The sequence below is a fragment of the Heteronotia binoei genome, chromosome 21 (genome assembly GCF_032191835.1).
Source record: "Heteronotia binoei isolate CCM8104 ecotype False Entrance Well chromosome 21, APGP_CSIRO_Hbin_v1, whole genome shotgun sequence".
NCBI lineage: Eukaryota > Metazoa > Chordata > Lepidosauria > Squamata > Gekkonidae > Heteronotia > Heteronotia binoei.
Genome location: NC_083243.1, coordinates 100810483 through 100826787, shown reverse-complemented (window position 1 = coordinate 100826787; position 16305 = coordinate 100810483). Strand labels below are relative to the sequence as shown.

The following is a 16305-nucleotide window of genomic DNA, read 5'->3' as shown; positions in this document are numbered from 1 at the left end:
AACAAGCCTGGAAAATACTTGGCTTGGCAAATGAAAAAAAGGGAAAATAAATTTATTAATAAAATTCTATTAAGAGGCAAAGAAATTGTTGACCAAGAAGGAATTAAAAGGGAATTTTATAAATATTATGCTAAGTTATTTCAAGGTCAAAAGGTGAAAAAAAGAAAGATAGATGCATATTTACAGAAAATTCAAGTAAAACCCTTAACAGAAAATATGGAAGAAGTCTTAAATGAACAAATTCGAAAAATTGAAGATGAAGCTGCAATAAATTCAATGAAAATGGGAAAGGCACTGGGTCCAGACGGTTTTACAGCAAAATTTTACAAAGTCCTCGTAGAGACGTTAGTACCAAAACTTCAGAAGTTGATGAATATTATAAGGATTGATGAGAAAATACCAAATACATGGAAGGAAGCAGTAATTTCGTTGATACTGAAAGAAGATAGAGACACTAGAAATGTTAAAAACTATAGACCGATTTCTTTACTTAACAATGACTATAAAATATATGCTAGGATACTAGCAGAAAGACTCAAACAGCATTTGAATAATTTCATCAAAGAGAAGCAAGCAGGATTTCTTCCCAGGAGACAAATCAGAGATTATATTAGAACTGTTATAGATATTGTTGAATATTATGAGAAACACCCTGAAAAAGTGGCATTATTCTTTGCAGATGCAGAGAAGGCTTTTGATAATGTGAATTGGGACTTTATGTTACAGTGATAGAGAAATTGGGATTAGGAGAAGATTTTATAAGAATGGTTAAGGCAATATATACTGAACAACAAGCAAGGCTCTGTATAAATGCAGATTTGACAGAAAAAATGGTAGTTAGTAAAGGAACAAGACAAGGTTGCCCACTATCTCCATTGATATTTATAATGACTTTAGAGATTTTGCTTATGCGAATACAAGAAGATAAGGAAATAGAGGAACTGAAATTAAAAGGTTTTTCCTACAAGTACAGAGCATTCGCTGATGATGTAATGTTTATCAATGAAAATCCCATATATGTAACACCATTGCTGCTTCGTAAGATACAAGAATTTGGAGAATTGGCTGGTTTCTATGTAAATAAAGAAAAATCAAAAATTTTGTGTAAAAATATGACAAAGAGCCAACAGGAAGAATTACAAAGGGTAACAGAATGTGAAGTGGCGGCGAAAGTAAAATATCTAGGCGTGGAAATTACCATGAAAAATATAGACTTGTATAAAAATAATTATTAGAAGCTTTGGCGTAAAATTGGTAAAGATTTAATCAAATGGAATAAATTGAACCTGTCTATGCTGGGCAGAATTGCTGTAATCAAGATGAACGTTCTACCAAGAATGATGTTCCTATTTCAAACAATTCCAGGTGTGAAGGACAATAAACAATTTAGTAAATGGCAAAGGAAGATCTCAGAATTTGTATGGGCCAGGAAAAAAACAATAATTAAAATGAAAATTTTAACTGATGCAAAAGAAAGGGGAGGTTTTCAATTGCCGAATTTAAAATTGTACCATGATGCAGTATGTTTGGTGTGGATTAAAGAATGGATAACATTGTTAAAAAAGAAACTATTGGTTCTAGAAGGTCATGGAAATGTTTTTGGTTGGCATACTTATATGTATTATGGGAAAAACAAGATGGATGGTTTTTTTCACATCACTATATAAGAAGAAACTTGTTAAATACCTGGTCAAGCTATAAAAAATATGGAGATGAGAGAAAGCCATTATAGATTGTGCCAACTGAAGTAATAAAGTTATCATTAGATACTGAAGATGAGATGCGGTTAACATTTAAACAGTTATTAAAAATAAACGGAGAAGTGGAATTAAAATCGGCTGAAGAACTACAGTATAAATACAATTGGTTTCGATTGCAACAAATTAAAAGTTTGGTAGAACAGGATATCAAAAATGAAGGTTAAGATTAGAACAAACAGAATTGGAAAGAATGCTGTTGGGGGACAATGAAAAGTTGATTTCAAGAACTTACAAATTATTATTGAAATGGTCTATGGAAGATGAAGTAGTGAAATCTCAAATGATAAAATGGGCAATTCATTTTAACAAAGAAATAAACATGGAATTATGGGATTATCTATGGAAGAACTCTATGAGAATATCGACATGTTACAATATTAAAGAAAATTGCTTTAAAATGCTAAATAGATGGTATATGACACCTAAGAAATTGGCAAAAATGAATAACCAGGTGTCAGATAGATGTTGGAAATGTAAAAAAGAAGAAGAAGAAGAAGAAGATATTGGATTTATATCCCGCCCTCCACTCCGAAGAGTCTCAGAGCGGCTCACAATCTCCTTTACCTTCCTCCCCCACAACAGTCACCCTGTGAGGTGGGTGGGGCTGGAGAGGGCTCTCACAGCAGCTGCCCTTTCAAGGACAACCTCTGCCAGAGCTATAGCTGACCCAAGGCCATTCCAGCAGGTGCAAGTGGAGGAGTGGGGAATCAAACCCGGTTCTCCCAGATAAGAGTCTGCACACTTAACCACTACACCAAACCGGCTCATGTAGGTTCTTTCTACCATATGTGGTGGACTTGTGAAAAGGCAAGACAATTTTGGCAAATGATTCAGAAAGAAATGTCAATAATTTTAGGTTATGACTTTAAGAGGTCTTCAGATATTTTTTTTGTTGGGATTACAAATGGAAAATTTTCCGAAACATGACAGAATGATTGTGTGGTACCTGCTTTCAGCTGCAAGGACATTATATGCGCAGTTATGGAAGCAAAATAAAATACCAGAAAAATGGGACTGGATTTTGAAAGTTTTATCTTGGAGTAAAATGGGCAAACTCACAAGAATCTTAAAAGGTTATGATTTGGAGAAATTTAAAAGTGAATGGAAGAAATTTCAAAAATATGTGGGAAAATACTGGAAGGTAAAGGGACATTTAGTGATTTTTGACAGCAGTTGAAATCCTGTGGACTAACGGACTAAAAATACAAAGGAATAATTTTCTTTGGGTTTTTTCTTTTTACTGTATGATTTGTATTTTTTTCTTTTTATTTTATCTTTTTTGATAAGGGTTAAAAGATAAGAGTAAGGATGGACTATAATGAATTTATAGGGTTCAGTTTTTTCTTAGTTTCTATTTTTTTATGTTGGTTATAAGGTTTTCAATATGAAGATTCTAGGATTAGAACTACCTTGCGTTTTTTTAGTAAATTTAGTAAACACCGGCGGGGGTCTTAAAAGGATGGGAGGAGAGGAGGGAAGGGAAAAAATGTAATGTATTGGTGTTAATATTACATTAATTTTTAAGAGTATTATAACAATATATTGCAAAATAAAAATTGTTTTATCACAAAAAACACCAACTAAGTTTTATTCAGAATACGAAAGCTTACATTCTGACTAAAACTTAGTTGGTCTTAAAGGTGCACTTGTCTACTGCTTTGTTCTATGCCTTTTGCTTTGGCTCTGATCTAGTGTTGAAAGGACTGCTGCTTGTGATCTTTGTCTTTCCTACACATAGTCCAGGGACTTGTCGCCTTCATTACAGTCTTTATCACTGGGTGAGTTCACACACTCTGAATAACATGCTTTTCAGCTAGATTTTTACTGTGTAAATATAGCAAAATCCAGTTGCAAACAGTCGCCATGTGAAGCCACCCACTGTTTCTTGCTCCCCTGCTTCCATCCATCTGGGTCTCCATCTTGTCTTTCTTCCTGGTATTTTTGGGGTGTGTGCATATTTTGCTTGTTGTTTCAGAAAGTACAAAGCATATCTATGGCGAATCCCTGGAGGCCAGCACCACCTTAAGGCAGGGCAGAGCGAGCTGGAAACTGTAGGCTATTTAATAGATTTAGGTGCCTGGAGGTGAGACTTCCTGCATTGAGGAAGACAGGATAGCAGGCCATCAGGGGAGTGAGCCACCCTCCACCTTGAGCCAGCTGGGGCCCACCCACGATCTTCAGGAAAAGGCTGGGACTTGCTTGGGCAAGAGGAGGCTGCAACCTTCACAGGGAAGCTGTTGCAGCACTGTATTGGGAGAACACAAAATAAAACGGTGAACAGCACCTGGGGTATGAGTGTTTTGTTGACCCTGTGACAAGTTGCCACTCAATGTTTTTCAAAATGTTATATTAATGCTGGAATATGAATGCCTGAATAGGCAGAGCTCAGTCTGACTAAATATATAGGGCAACTTCATATACATGTTTAAACTTGATGACATTGCTGTGACAGGGCTAGCCTGTTTGTAGTAGGTAGGGATTGATGACTGGGGACCCTCACAGTTCTGAGCATGCTTCAGAATTAAGATACACATTGGCTTCATGTGGTCTTTACCTAGGGGTACACCTGTACTCCCTTGTAACCAATTCAGGACTAAACTGCGAGGTAGTTTGTTTCAGAAAGTACAAAGCATATCTATGGCGAATCCCTGGAGGCCAACACCACCTGTAAGGCAAGGCAGAGCGAGCTGGAAACTGTAGGCTGTTTAATAGATTTAGGTGCCTGGAGGTGAGACTTCCTGCATTGAGGAAGACAGGATAGCATTGAGTAAGACAGGATCACAGAGGTCTGAGAGGAACAGAGCAGAGCAGCTCTGATAGCTGAGACAGCTGGAGAAGTTGCTGAGAATTTCTGAGTTTTGAAGGACTTCATTCTGAGGTTTGTGGGGCTGCCTAAAATTCTGAGTTGTGATAGCTGGGGAACTGCTCTTTGTTTGGTTGAGTGGGCTAAAGGTGAAAGAGCTTGAGAGTGATTGCTGCTGATTGCTTAGGAGTGCCTCTGCTCCACTCTCTTTGCATTTTAAGCTACGCCTTGCCAGAGAGCTAAAGGGCTCTTGGCCTGTGGCTCTTCACCTAGGGGCTCCCTAAGGACCAGGAACTGAGATCCCTGATTTCCTTGTTCTCCCAATAAGGTAAGTTGACCCTCCAGAAGGGGAGCCACTTAAACAGCATTTAAAGAGGACTGTATATATACATACACACACACACACACACACACACACACACACACACACATCAGGGGGGTGGGGGCTTTCCAGTGTTTTGCACTGAGTGTCACATGTATGACTATCTGCCCACAGGACAGAAGTCTTGGGTGTGTGCTCAATGCAAGGAGCTCCTGGTCCTCAGGGAACGAGTTCATACCCTTGAGGCTGAGGTGACTGCCCTGGAGAAGCAGAGAAGGTCATTTAGGCACTTGGGGAAGACTCTCAGGGGCGTATTAGATGAGCCTCGCTCTGAACGTAGCAGCCCCGTTGCTGCCAGAGAGCGTGAGGGTCAAGAGGGAACAGGGCACCGTGCTGAGGATAAGGGGAATGCGCCCTCAGAAGGGACCTCTTCTTCGGTTGGTGAGCGGGAATCCTTTTGCACCAGGGAACCATCCCTGGGCAGGGGGAGAGGGGGGGTTTTGGTAGTTGGTGATTCGATCCTTAGGCAAGTAGACAGCTGGGTGGCGAAACCGCGTACTGACCGTATGGTGACTTGCCTACCTGGTGCGAAGGTAGCGGACATTACGCGTGTAGTAGATAGGCTGATAGACAGTGCTGCGGAGGAGCCTGTGGTCGTGGTGCATGTTGGCACCAACAGTGTGGGGAAATGCAGTCGTGAGGTCCTGGAGGAAAAATTTAGGCTGCTAGGTGGGAGACTTAAGGCCAGGACCTCCAAGGTGGCCTTCTCAGAAGTACTGCCTGTTCCACGTGCAGGGCAGGAGAGACAGGCACAAATTAGAAGTCTCAATGTGTGGATGAGACGATGGTGTAAGGAGGAAGGGTTTAAGTTTGTTAGGCACTGGGATGCTTTCTGGAACAAGCGGGAGCTGTATAAAAGAGACGGTCTCCACTTGTCCCCAGATGGAACCAGGCTGCTGGTGCTTAAAATCAAAAAGGTGGCAGAGCAGTTTTTAAACTAAATATTGGGGGAAAGCCAACAGGAGATGAAATGTCTCTGGTTCGGGAGGACTCGTCTCAAAGAGATGAAGGGTTGGCTGCTATTTTTCTACCGTGTAATGGATCAGAGTTGTCCACTGTGATGGTGACAAACAGCATGGACTGTCTGCCAGAGTCTCGAGGCGGCAGAAGGAAGGTGGCGGGCCTAGCTTGCCTGGGAAATTATACATGTTTGTATGCAAATGCTAGAAGTGTTCGAAGTAAAATTGGTGAACTGAAATGTTTAGTGTTGGGAGAAAACATAGACATTGTGGGAATTTCAGAAACTTGGTGGAATGAGGAGAATCAGTGGGACACGGTGATTCCTGGATATAAGTTATATCGGAAGGATAGGGAGGGAAGGGTTGGAGGTGGGGTGGCTCTGTATGTCAGAGAGGATATACGGTTCAGTAAGACTGAGGTCAGAGAATTAGTTTCCCTTTTAGAAAGGCTTTGGGTTGAAATAGAGGGCCCAAAAGGAAATTTAACTATGGGAGTTTGTTATCTCCCACCAAATCAAAAGAGAGGGGACGATTATAATATGATGGAAGGCTTAAAGATAGTGGCTAAACGTAAAAACTGTGTCGTAATAGGTGATTTTAACTACCCGCAGATTGATTGGGTCAATATGTGTTCTGGTCGAGAGAAAGAGATTGAATTTCTTGATGCTCTCAGTGACTGTGCTATGGAGCAGATGGTCTCAGAACCTACCAGGGGTGGGGCGATCCTGGATTTGGTCCTAAGTAATGCCCAAGACTTGGTGAGAGATGTAAAAGTGATTGCGCCACTTGGGAGCAGTGACCATACTGTTATTGATTTCATCGTTTGTATAAATAGGGAGTTGCCGAAAAAGACCGCCACAACCACGTTTAACTTTAAAAGGGGTAAATTCACTGAGATGAGGAGGCATGTGAGGAGGAAACTGAAAGGAAAGGTAAATACGGTCAAAACCCTTGAGGAAGCCTGGAGACTATTTAAAACTATAATCCCAGAAGCTCAGATAAAATACATACCACAAGTTAGGAAAGGCACAAACAGGCATAAGAAAAGGCCTGCGTGGTTAACAAACAAAGTAATGGAAGCTGTAAAAGGTAAGAAGGACTCCTTTAAGCGGTGGAAAACCAGTCCAAGTGAGATTAGTAAAAGGGAACACAGGCTGTGGCAAATCAAATGCAAGACTGTGATCAGGCAGGCAAAAAGGGACTATGAGGAGCATATTGCAAAAAACATAAAGACCAACAATAAAAATTTCTTCAAATATATTAGAAGTAGGAAACCAGCCAGGGAGGCAGTGGGGCCATTGTATGACCATGGGGTAAAAGGATTACTAAAGGAGGATAGGGAAATGGCTGAGAAGCTGAATGAATTTTTTGCCTCCGTCTTCACTGTGGAGGATGAGAACTTTTTGCCCGCCCCAGAACCACTAATTTTGGAATGGGTGTTGAAAGACCTGAGTCAGATTGAGGTGACAAAAGAGGAGGTCCTACAACTGATGGACGAATTAAAAGCTAATAAGTCACCGGGTCCGGTTGGCATACATCAGAGAGTTCTGAAAGAACTCAAAGTTGAACTTGTGGATCTTCTAACAAAAATCTATACTCTTTCATTGAAATCTGCCTCCGTTCCTGAGGACTGGAAGGTAGCAAATGTCACCCCCATCTTTAAAAAGGGTTCCAGAGGAGATCCGGGAAATTACAGGCCAGTCAGTCTGACTTCAATACCGGGAAAGTTGGTAGAAAGCATTATCAAGGACAGAATGAGTAGCCACATTGATGAACACGGTTTATTGAGGAAGACTCAGCATGGGTTCTGTAAGGGAAAATCTTGCCTCACTAACCTGTTACATTTCTTTGAGGAGGTGAACAAACATGTGGACAAAGGAGACCCGATAGATGTTATTTACGTTGACTTCCAGAAAGCTTTTGATAAAGTTCCTCATCAAAGGCTTCTTAGAAAGCTTGAGAGTCATGGAGTAAAAGGAAAGGTCCTCTTGTGGATCAAAAACTGGCTGAGTAATAGGAAGCAGAGAGTGAGTATAAATGGGCAGTCTTCGCAGTGGAGGACGGTAAGCAGTGGGGTGCCTCAGGGCTCGGTACTGGGTCCCATGCTCTTTAACTTGTTCATAAATGATTTAGAGTTGGGAGTGAGCAGTGAAGTGGCCAAGTTTGCGGATGACACTAAATTGTTCAGGGTGGTGAGAACCAGAGGGGATTGTGATCTGTTGAGGCTGGGTGAGTGGGCGTCAACGTGGCAGATGTGGTTCAATGTGGCCAAGTGCAAAGTAATGCACATGGGGGCCAAGAATCCCAGCTACAAATACAAGTTGATGGGGTGTGAACTGGCAGAGACTGACCAAGAGAGAGATCTTGGGGTCATGGTAGATAACTCACTGATAATGTCAAGACAGTGTGCGTTTGCAATAAAAAAGGCCAACGCCATGCTGGGAATTATTAGGAAGGGAATTGAAAACAAATCAGCCAGTATCATAATGCCCCTGTATAAATCGATGGTGCGGTCTCATTTGGAGTACTGTCTGCAGTTCTGGTTGCCACACCTCAAAAAGGATATTATAGCATTGGAGAAAGTCCAGAAAAGGGCAACTAGAATGATTGAAGGGCTGGAACACTTTCCCTATGAAGAAAGGCTGAAATGCTTGGGACTCTTTAGCTTGGAGAAACGTCGACTGCGGGGTGACATGATAGAGGTTTACAAGATAATGCATGGGATGGAGAAAGTAGAGAAAGAAGTACTTTTCACCCTTTCTCACAATACAAGAACTCATGGGCCTTAGATGAAATTGCTGAGCAGACAGGTTAAAATGGATAAAAGGAAGTACTTCTTCACCCAAAGGGTGATTAACATGTGGAATTCACTGCCACAGGAGGCGGTGGCAGCCACAAGCATAGCCACCTTCAAGAGGGGTTTAGATAAAAATATGGAGCAGAGATCCATCAGTGGCTATTAGCCACTGTGTGTGTGTGTATATATATAATCACAGAGTGTTGGACTGAATGGGCCATTGGCCTGATCTAACATGGCTTCTCTTATGTTCTTATGGTAGAGGTTATTCCTAGTTAATTTACAACATTGCTGCTGAGGAATATATGAAGAATGCTGTAGATATAAAATTATTTATTTCTTCAGTTATATTCCATCTTTCTCCTCAGTTGGGACCCAGAGTGGCTGATGTCATTCTCCTCTCCTGTGAGGTAGGTTACACTGAGTGCTTGTGAGTGGCCCAAGTTCACCCAGCAAGATTCCATGGCAGAGGGGGGATTCAGACCTGGGTCTTCTGCATCCTAATCTGACACTCAAATCACTACATTGTACTGGCTCACACAGTTAGATGATTGACCAGTTGTTATATGTGTGTGTGGGTGTGTATATATATATACCGTATATGTATAATATACACACACACAGAGGCCTCGGATTCAGTGGGAGCTCACAGGAGCACAGCTCCTGAACCTTTCTGAGAGTTCCACCTCCTTGTCCATTGTGTGTGTGTGTGTATATTGATCAGTTGTTATATATGTGTGTGTGTGTGTGTGTGTGTGTGTGTGTGTGTATATATATATATATATATATATATATATATATACACACATACAAATCAATCTAATCTATTCAGCAGGTTAGTGATATTTGGTTCTTCCTAAAACAGAGGCCAACTGCTTGAGCTTTAATTCAGCAACCAACAGTAAGATGATCCTTTACAAATAGACTGAAAACTGATAATGGGAGAGCTGTGGGTATGTTCATTCTCTTCTAGGTGCCATTTCCTCAGTGGAGTGGGAGTGAAGTCCCTCCTGTCTCCTCCTGTACATGATTGTTGTTGGGGTTTTTTTAAATATTCCTGTGATTGGTATCATGAGATGTGGTGAATGCACAAACATAGCAGTTGTCTCTGAGGACATGAGGTACAGCTTAATCAGATGTTTAATTATGATAGCTTTGTTTTGCCGATAGAAAAAAAAATGTCTACACTGTATGCAATATTCAGTAGTGTAGTTGCCAGAGGGTTTTTTTGCCTCTCCCGTTCCTGTATATCAAGTCCAACTTTCATTGTATAGAAGATTTTTCATGGGAATGAAGCAAGTTGTTTCTTGGCCTTTTTAGGGTCAGAACTCAAGCTGACTTTGGCTGCTCCTCTGACTATTGTGTGTTGAACTCTCTGAAGACTAGCCAAAACCGTACCTAATAAAATCCATAAACATTTCCTGTGTTTGCAGTTCTCATGAGTTGCTGATTTAAGTGGTAGAATGTTGGCTTGAAGGGGATGCCTCCTTTTTACTAGTTCAGTTGTGGTTTGTGAAGGAAACTTGCTCAGTACCAGAGATTCCTAAAAAGATCGATGCACACACTGCATCCTTCAGATCCTCCTTAAAATACACATCTTCAATTTAATTGGTAAGTTTTACCCATTAGTTCTTCTACTATCCTAAAACCAAGTGTATAATTATATGGAATACTGTGCATATACATATTATTTCCTGCAATTCCTTTTATTGCTATTATTCTGCATACCTTATGGTGGTGATGGATTCTTGTGTTTATACTATATCAGTAGTTCATAGCAGGGGTTTTTTTTTTTAAGAAAAAGCCCAGCAGGAACTCATTTGCATATTAGGCCAGACCCCTTGATGGCACTATTGTTTTGCACATGGCTTTTTGTAGAAAAAGTCCAGCAGGAACTTATTTGCATATTGAGCCACACCCTCTGATGGCACCATTGTTTCAAACAGAGCTGGAACTCATTTTGCATATTAGGGCACACACCCTGACACCAAGCCAGCTAAAACTGCATTCCTGCTCAAAAAAAGCCCTGGTTCATAGTGTGAATGTTCAGACCATGCAGAAAGGAGGGTTCCATATGACAATAATTAAAAGAAGCATGTGTGAAAGAGACAGTTGGCTGCACAAAACCTTCCTCTTTCCCTGCAGGGAATTGTGCTTGAACATTTTAGCCTCCACTAATTATCTAATAACTCCCAGATCTTTGGCTGGCTTGTGAATATTTTCCAAATTAGGGCTGAAGAAGCAAGAATATAGATGCTTTGCATGTAGAGTCTCTGTACTAATGCTGGAGTTTATAGCCAGCTACATTAAGGTTTGTTAGCTTTGAAAGAACTGGCTCAACAGAACTGAGAGATCATTCTCTGTCAAAGAAGGGTTGTGGGACAGGATTGCTTGCCACCTGTTGGATTTTTGTTGTTGTTCAGTCACACAGTCGAGTCCGACTCTTTGCGACCCCATGGGCCAAGCCACACCAGTCCCTCCTGTCTTCCACCATCCTCTGAAGTCTGCTCAGATTTGTGTTAGTTACATCAGTAACGCTGTCCAGCCGTGCCATCTTTTGCAGTCTCCTTCTTTCACCTTCTGTCTTTCCCAGGGGCTTCTCCAGTGAGTGCTCCCTTCTCATTTGGGGGCCAAAGTATTTCAGCTTTAGCTTCAGCATCTGACCTTCCAGGGAACAGTCTGGGTTGATTTCCCTTAGGACTGACTGTTTGATCTTCTTGCAGTCCAAGGGACTCTCAAGATTCTTCTCCAGCACCACAGCTTGAAAGCATCTGTTCTTCTGTGCTCGGCCTTCCTTATGGTCCAACTCTCGCAGCCATACATTATTACTGGAAATACCATCGCTTTGGCTATATGGACTTTTGTTGGCAGGCTGATGTCTCTACTTTTTATTATACTGCCTAGGTTTGCCATAGCTGTCCTCACAAGGAGCAAACATCTTTTAATTTCATGGCTACAGTCACCATCTGCAGTGATCTAGGATCCCAGAAATGTGAAGTCTGTCACGACTTCCATGTCTTCTCCTTCTATTTGCCAAGGTGTGATGGGGTCGGATGCCATGATCTTAGTTTTTTTGATGTAGAGTTTCAAGCCTACTTTTGTGCTCTCCTCTTTCACCCTCAACAAGAGGTTCTTTAGGTCCTCTTCACTTTCTACAAATAGAGTGGTATCATCTGCATATCTGAGGTTGCTGATTTTTTTCCCTGCAATCTTAATTCTGGCTTGTGCTTCATCCAGGCCGGCATTCCATATGATGTACTCTGCATATAAATTAAATAGAGTTGTTGAACTCCTTTTCCTATTCTAAACCAATCACTTGTTTCATATCCTGTTCTGACAGTTGCTTCTTGACCCTTATATAGGTTTCTCAGGAGACATGTGAGGTGGTCTGGTACTCCCATCTCTTTAAGGACTTTCAACAGTTTGTTTTGATCCACATAATCAAAGGCTTTAGTGTAGTCAATGAAGCAGAAATAGATGTTTTTGTGATACTCTTGTGCTTTCTCCATAATCCAGCGAATGTTTGCAATTTGATCTCTAGTTCCTCTACCTCTCCATAACCCAGCTTGAAATCTGGTAGTTCCTGATCTACATAATGCTGAAGCCTAACTTGTAGGATCTTTAACATGATCTTGCTGGCATGTGAAATCAGTGCAATGGTGCGATAGTTTGAACATTCCTTGGCATTACCCTTCTTTGGGATTGCAATATAAACTGATCTTTTCCACTCCTGTGGCCACTGTTGTGTTTTTCAAATTTGCTGACATAATGTGTGCATCGCTTTAACAGCAGCATCTTTTAGGATTTGGAATAGCTCAATTGGGATACCATCATCTCCACTCGCTTGGTTGTTAGTAATGCTTTCTAAGGCCCATTTGACTTCATACTCCAGGATGTCTGGCTCAAGATCAGCGATATCACCGTTATGGTTGTCAAGGACATTGAAATTGTTCTTGTATAATTCTTCTTTGTATTCTTGCCACCTCTTCCTAATCTTTTCTGCTTCTGTTAGGTCCCTACCATTTTTGTCCTTTATCATAGCCACCTTTGCATGAAACATTCCCTTGACTTCTCCAGTTTTCTTGAAGAGATCCTTTGTCCTTCCCATTCTATTATTTTCCTCTATTGCTTTGCATTGTTCCTTCAGGAAGGCCTCCTTATCTCTCCTTGCTGTTCTCTGGAAATCTGCATTCAGTTGGGTGAATTTTTCCTTTTCACCTTTGCCTTTCGCTTTCCTTCTTTCCTCAGCTATTTGTAAAGCCTCATCAGACAGTCACTTTGCTTTCTTGCATTTCTTTTTCTTTGGGATGGTACTGATTGCTGCCTTCTGTACAATGTCATGAACCTCCATCCATAGTTCTTCAGGCACTCTATCAACTCTAGTTTCTTAAATCTATTCTTCACCTCCACTGTATATTCATAAGGGATGTGATCAAGGTCAAACCTGAATGGCCTAATGGCTTCCCCAGTTTTCTTCAGTTTAAGCCTGAATATTGCAATCAGTAGCTCATGATCTGAGCCGCAGTCAACTCCAGGTCTTGTTTTTGCTGACTTTTAAGGAGCTTCTCCATCTTTGAGTGCAGAGTATATAATCAATCTGATTTCTGTGTTGCCCATCAGGTGATGTCCATGTGTAGAGTCACCTTTTAGGTTGTTGGAAGAGAGTGTTTGCTATGACCAGCTGGTTCTCTTGACAAAACTCTGTTAGCTTTTGCCCGGCTTCATTTTGTTCTCCAAGGCCAAACTTCTCAGTTGTTCCAGTCACCTTTTGCCTTCCTACAGGTGTAGCAAACAGGAGCTGTGCTTGGATGGGATGTTGGCTGTGTAACAATAGGACAAAGCAAGAGCAGAAGAGAAGAGCTTTCCTAAGCTGCAAGTGCAGTTCTTTTTCTCTCTTTTCCTGCCCCCTTTTGTCCTAGCTCTTATCTTCAAAAATTGGGCACCTCAAGCAGGAAGACTGAGCCTTTCATTTTTAGAATCAATTTATTGTTTTTAAAAATAAAAGCTATCAGTTCACACAAAATTAGATACTAGCATTCTATTATATCTTTGATGGGTTTTTAAAATGCCTTTGATTCTGATTTTGGGATTGCACAATCATGGAAGTTTCCACAAAACATGGAAAAACTTAATTTGCACTGATGCAAGTTGCTGCCTCAGATAAACCAATGTGAATTTAATTCCCCTGCATTTATTTAGATAACATACTTGGATTACAATCCAAAACACACATACTTTTGTTTCTTCATTTTATATACAAAGTCTGTATCTCACCTTTTTGTCTTTACAAGGGCCACTAGGGCAGCTAGCAATTGAAACGTATATGATAATATTAGTTTAAAAATATTAAAATCAACCCCCCCCAAAAAAATATTTCTTTAAAATAATTTAAACTGTTAAAAATATACCAAACATAAACTGCTAAAAATATACCAAACATAAACTGCTAAAAACATACCAAACATAAAACCGATTACTATGAAATTGGTTAAGGAGAGATCACTGAGGAAATCCCAAATGGAACAGAAAAATCTTCATCTGCTAGCAGAAGACCACAGCCAAAGGGTACAGGCTAATCTCCCTGGGGAGAATGTTCCAAAGTTTTGATGCCATGATTAACAAGGCCCTCATCCAGGTTGCCATCTACCTAATCTCAGATGGTGGGACACTTGAAGCAGGGCCCCCCCCCCCCCAATTTACCATAGTGGTTGGGTAGGTTCATAAGAGAGTAAACAGTCCTTTGGGTATGTTGGTCCTAAACCATATAGGGTTTTTATACTACTGTTGGCATATGGCCTATGAGCTTTTAAACCAAATAAACTTGTTGCATTGCATAAATATAGGGTTTTGAAGGTCAAGACCAGCACTTTGAATTGTGCCTGGAAACAAAATGGGAGCCAGTTTTTAGATAGGCCAAGACTGGAGTGATATGGTCACTATGACCCACTCAACATCCTGGTTGCAGCATTTTGTACCTTGTCAAGGGCAGCCCCACATAGAATACATTGCAGTAATCTAATCTAGGTATAACTAGGGTGTACACTGCAGTGGCCAGATCTTTTTTGCCCAGGAAAGGCCACAGCTGGCTAACCAGCCAAAACTGGCAAAAGGCACTCTTGGTCATCGCTCCCACCTGCTTATCCAGTGGTAGGAGTGACTACACGAGCACCCCAGAAAACAGACCTCTTCCTTCAATGGACGTGCAGCCCCACCCAGAACAGGTAACTTGTTAAAAATCCCAGGTGAGACCTTCTGCTCACCAATAGCATTTCAATTTTGTTGGGATTAAGCATCAGTTTATTAGCTTGCATCCTTTCTACAACTGCCTCCAGGCACTGCTTCAGGGTTTCTGCAGTTTCCCTGAAGTAAACTGAAAGGTCAAGATAGAGCTAAGTGTTGATGACAACACAGCCCAACTCTGTGTGGTGTTACCCAGAGGTTCTGTGAAGACATTAAAGAGCATAGGGAACAAGATGGAACCAGGGAGGGACGGTGGCTCAGTGGTAGAGCATCTGCCTCGGAAGCAAAGGTCCCAGGTTCAATCCCTGGCATCTCCAAAAAAGGGTCCAGGCAAATAGGTGTGAAAAACCTCAGCTTGAGACCCTGGAGAGTCGCTGCCAATCTGAGAAAACAATACTGACTTTGATGGACCAAAGGTCTGATTCAGTATAAGGCAGCTTCATATGTTCATGTGAGACCTTACAGGCCATGTAGGACTGGAACCGCCATAGAATAGTGCCTCCAATCCCAGCCAAGATACGTGGTCTGGAAGGAAACCATGATATTTGGTAGGACTTCTGAGATAACATGCTTGGAACTGCACTCTGTATGTGTGTGTGTAAAGATTGCTACTCTGTGCAGCTGAATAAATAGGAATTTGACAACTCTGTTGATGAGATGAATGGCTAGTTAAAAATGGGGGCTGTATGCAAAGGAACCCAAATATTGTTGAGAGGAATTATGTGTGTGGTCTGAAGACAGTTTTGGAATTCATTGCAATTCTCTTAAGAGAAAGATGAAGTATTTGTGGACAGGCACACTACAGTAGATGCTCAGCAAACTGCAGTGAATAAATGAATAAAACATGTTGTGCAGCTGGGATTTAGAATTGTAATGAGGTGGCTTCACCTTTCAAGTCTGCATGAATTGACTGCTGCTGCTGAAAGAGGGTCCTCTGTGTGCATCCAGATGAGAGGTAGCTTCTTGAGCTGCAGATTATTGCCTTTAGAGTTTACCAGTGGATGATGGTGCATAAAATAACTTGATGGTATTTGCCTCCCCTCAAGTGGTACGCAGAAGCTTATTTCACAAGACATGTTTGTTTATGCTGTGCACATTGACTTGACTCTTTCTGGGACATTTTAAGGAGGGTCTATTGGTTACCAGAATTAGTGCTGTGCAAGCTGGCTGTTAAAGCTGCTCAAGAAACAGCATTTGAGCAAAGCAGAGCTGTAGGTTGGATAGCCTCTGTTCTTGCATTTCTGATTCTGCCTCCCTCCCCACTTCTTTTCCCTATATCCAGGCCTCAGATTCAGTGGGAGCTCACGGGAGCACAGCTCCTGAACTTTTCTGAGAGTTCCACCCCCTCCTTCTGAGAATTTAAG

The 16305-nt window shown here is 41.3% G+C and overlaps 1 protein-coding gene and 1 non-coding gene across 2 annotated transcripts in view; both read left to right on the top strand.

Annotated features, from left to right (window-relative positions):
- The window catches only part of CD82 (CD82 molecule), a 97194-nt gene that overhangs the window by 13131 nt on the left and 67758 nt on the right, over window positions 1-16305 (top strand). The window lies entirely within an intron of this gene.
- TRNAP-CGG (transfer RNA proline (anticodon CGG)) lies at window positions 15193-15258 on the top strand. Its single transcript has one exon. It is a non-coding gene; the product is annotated as a tRNA-Pro (tRNA).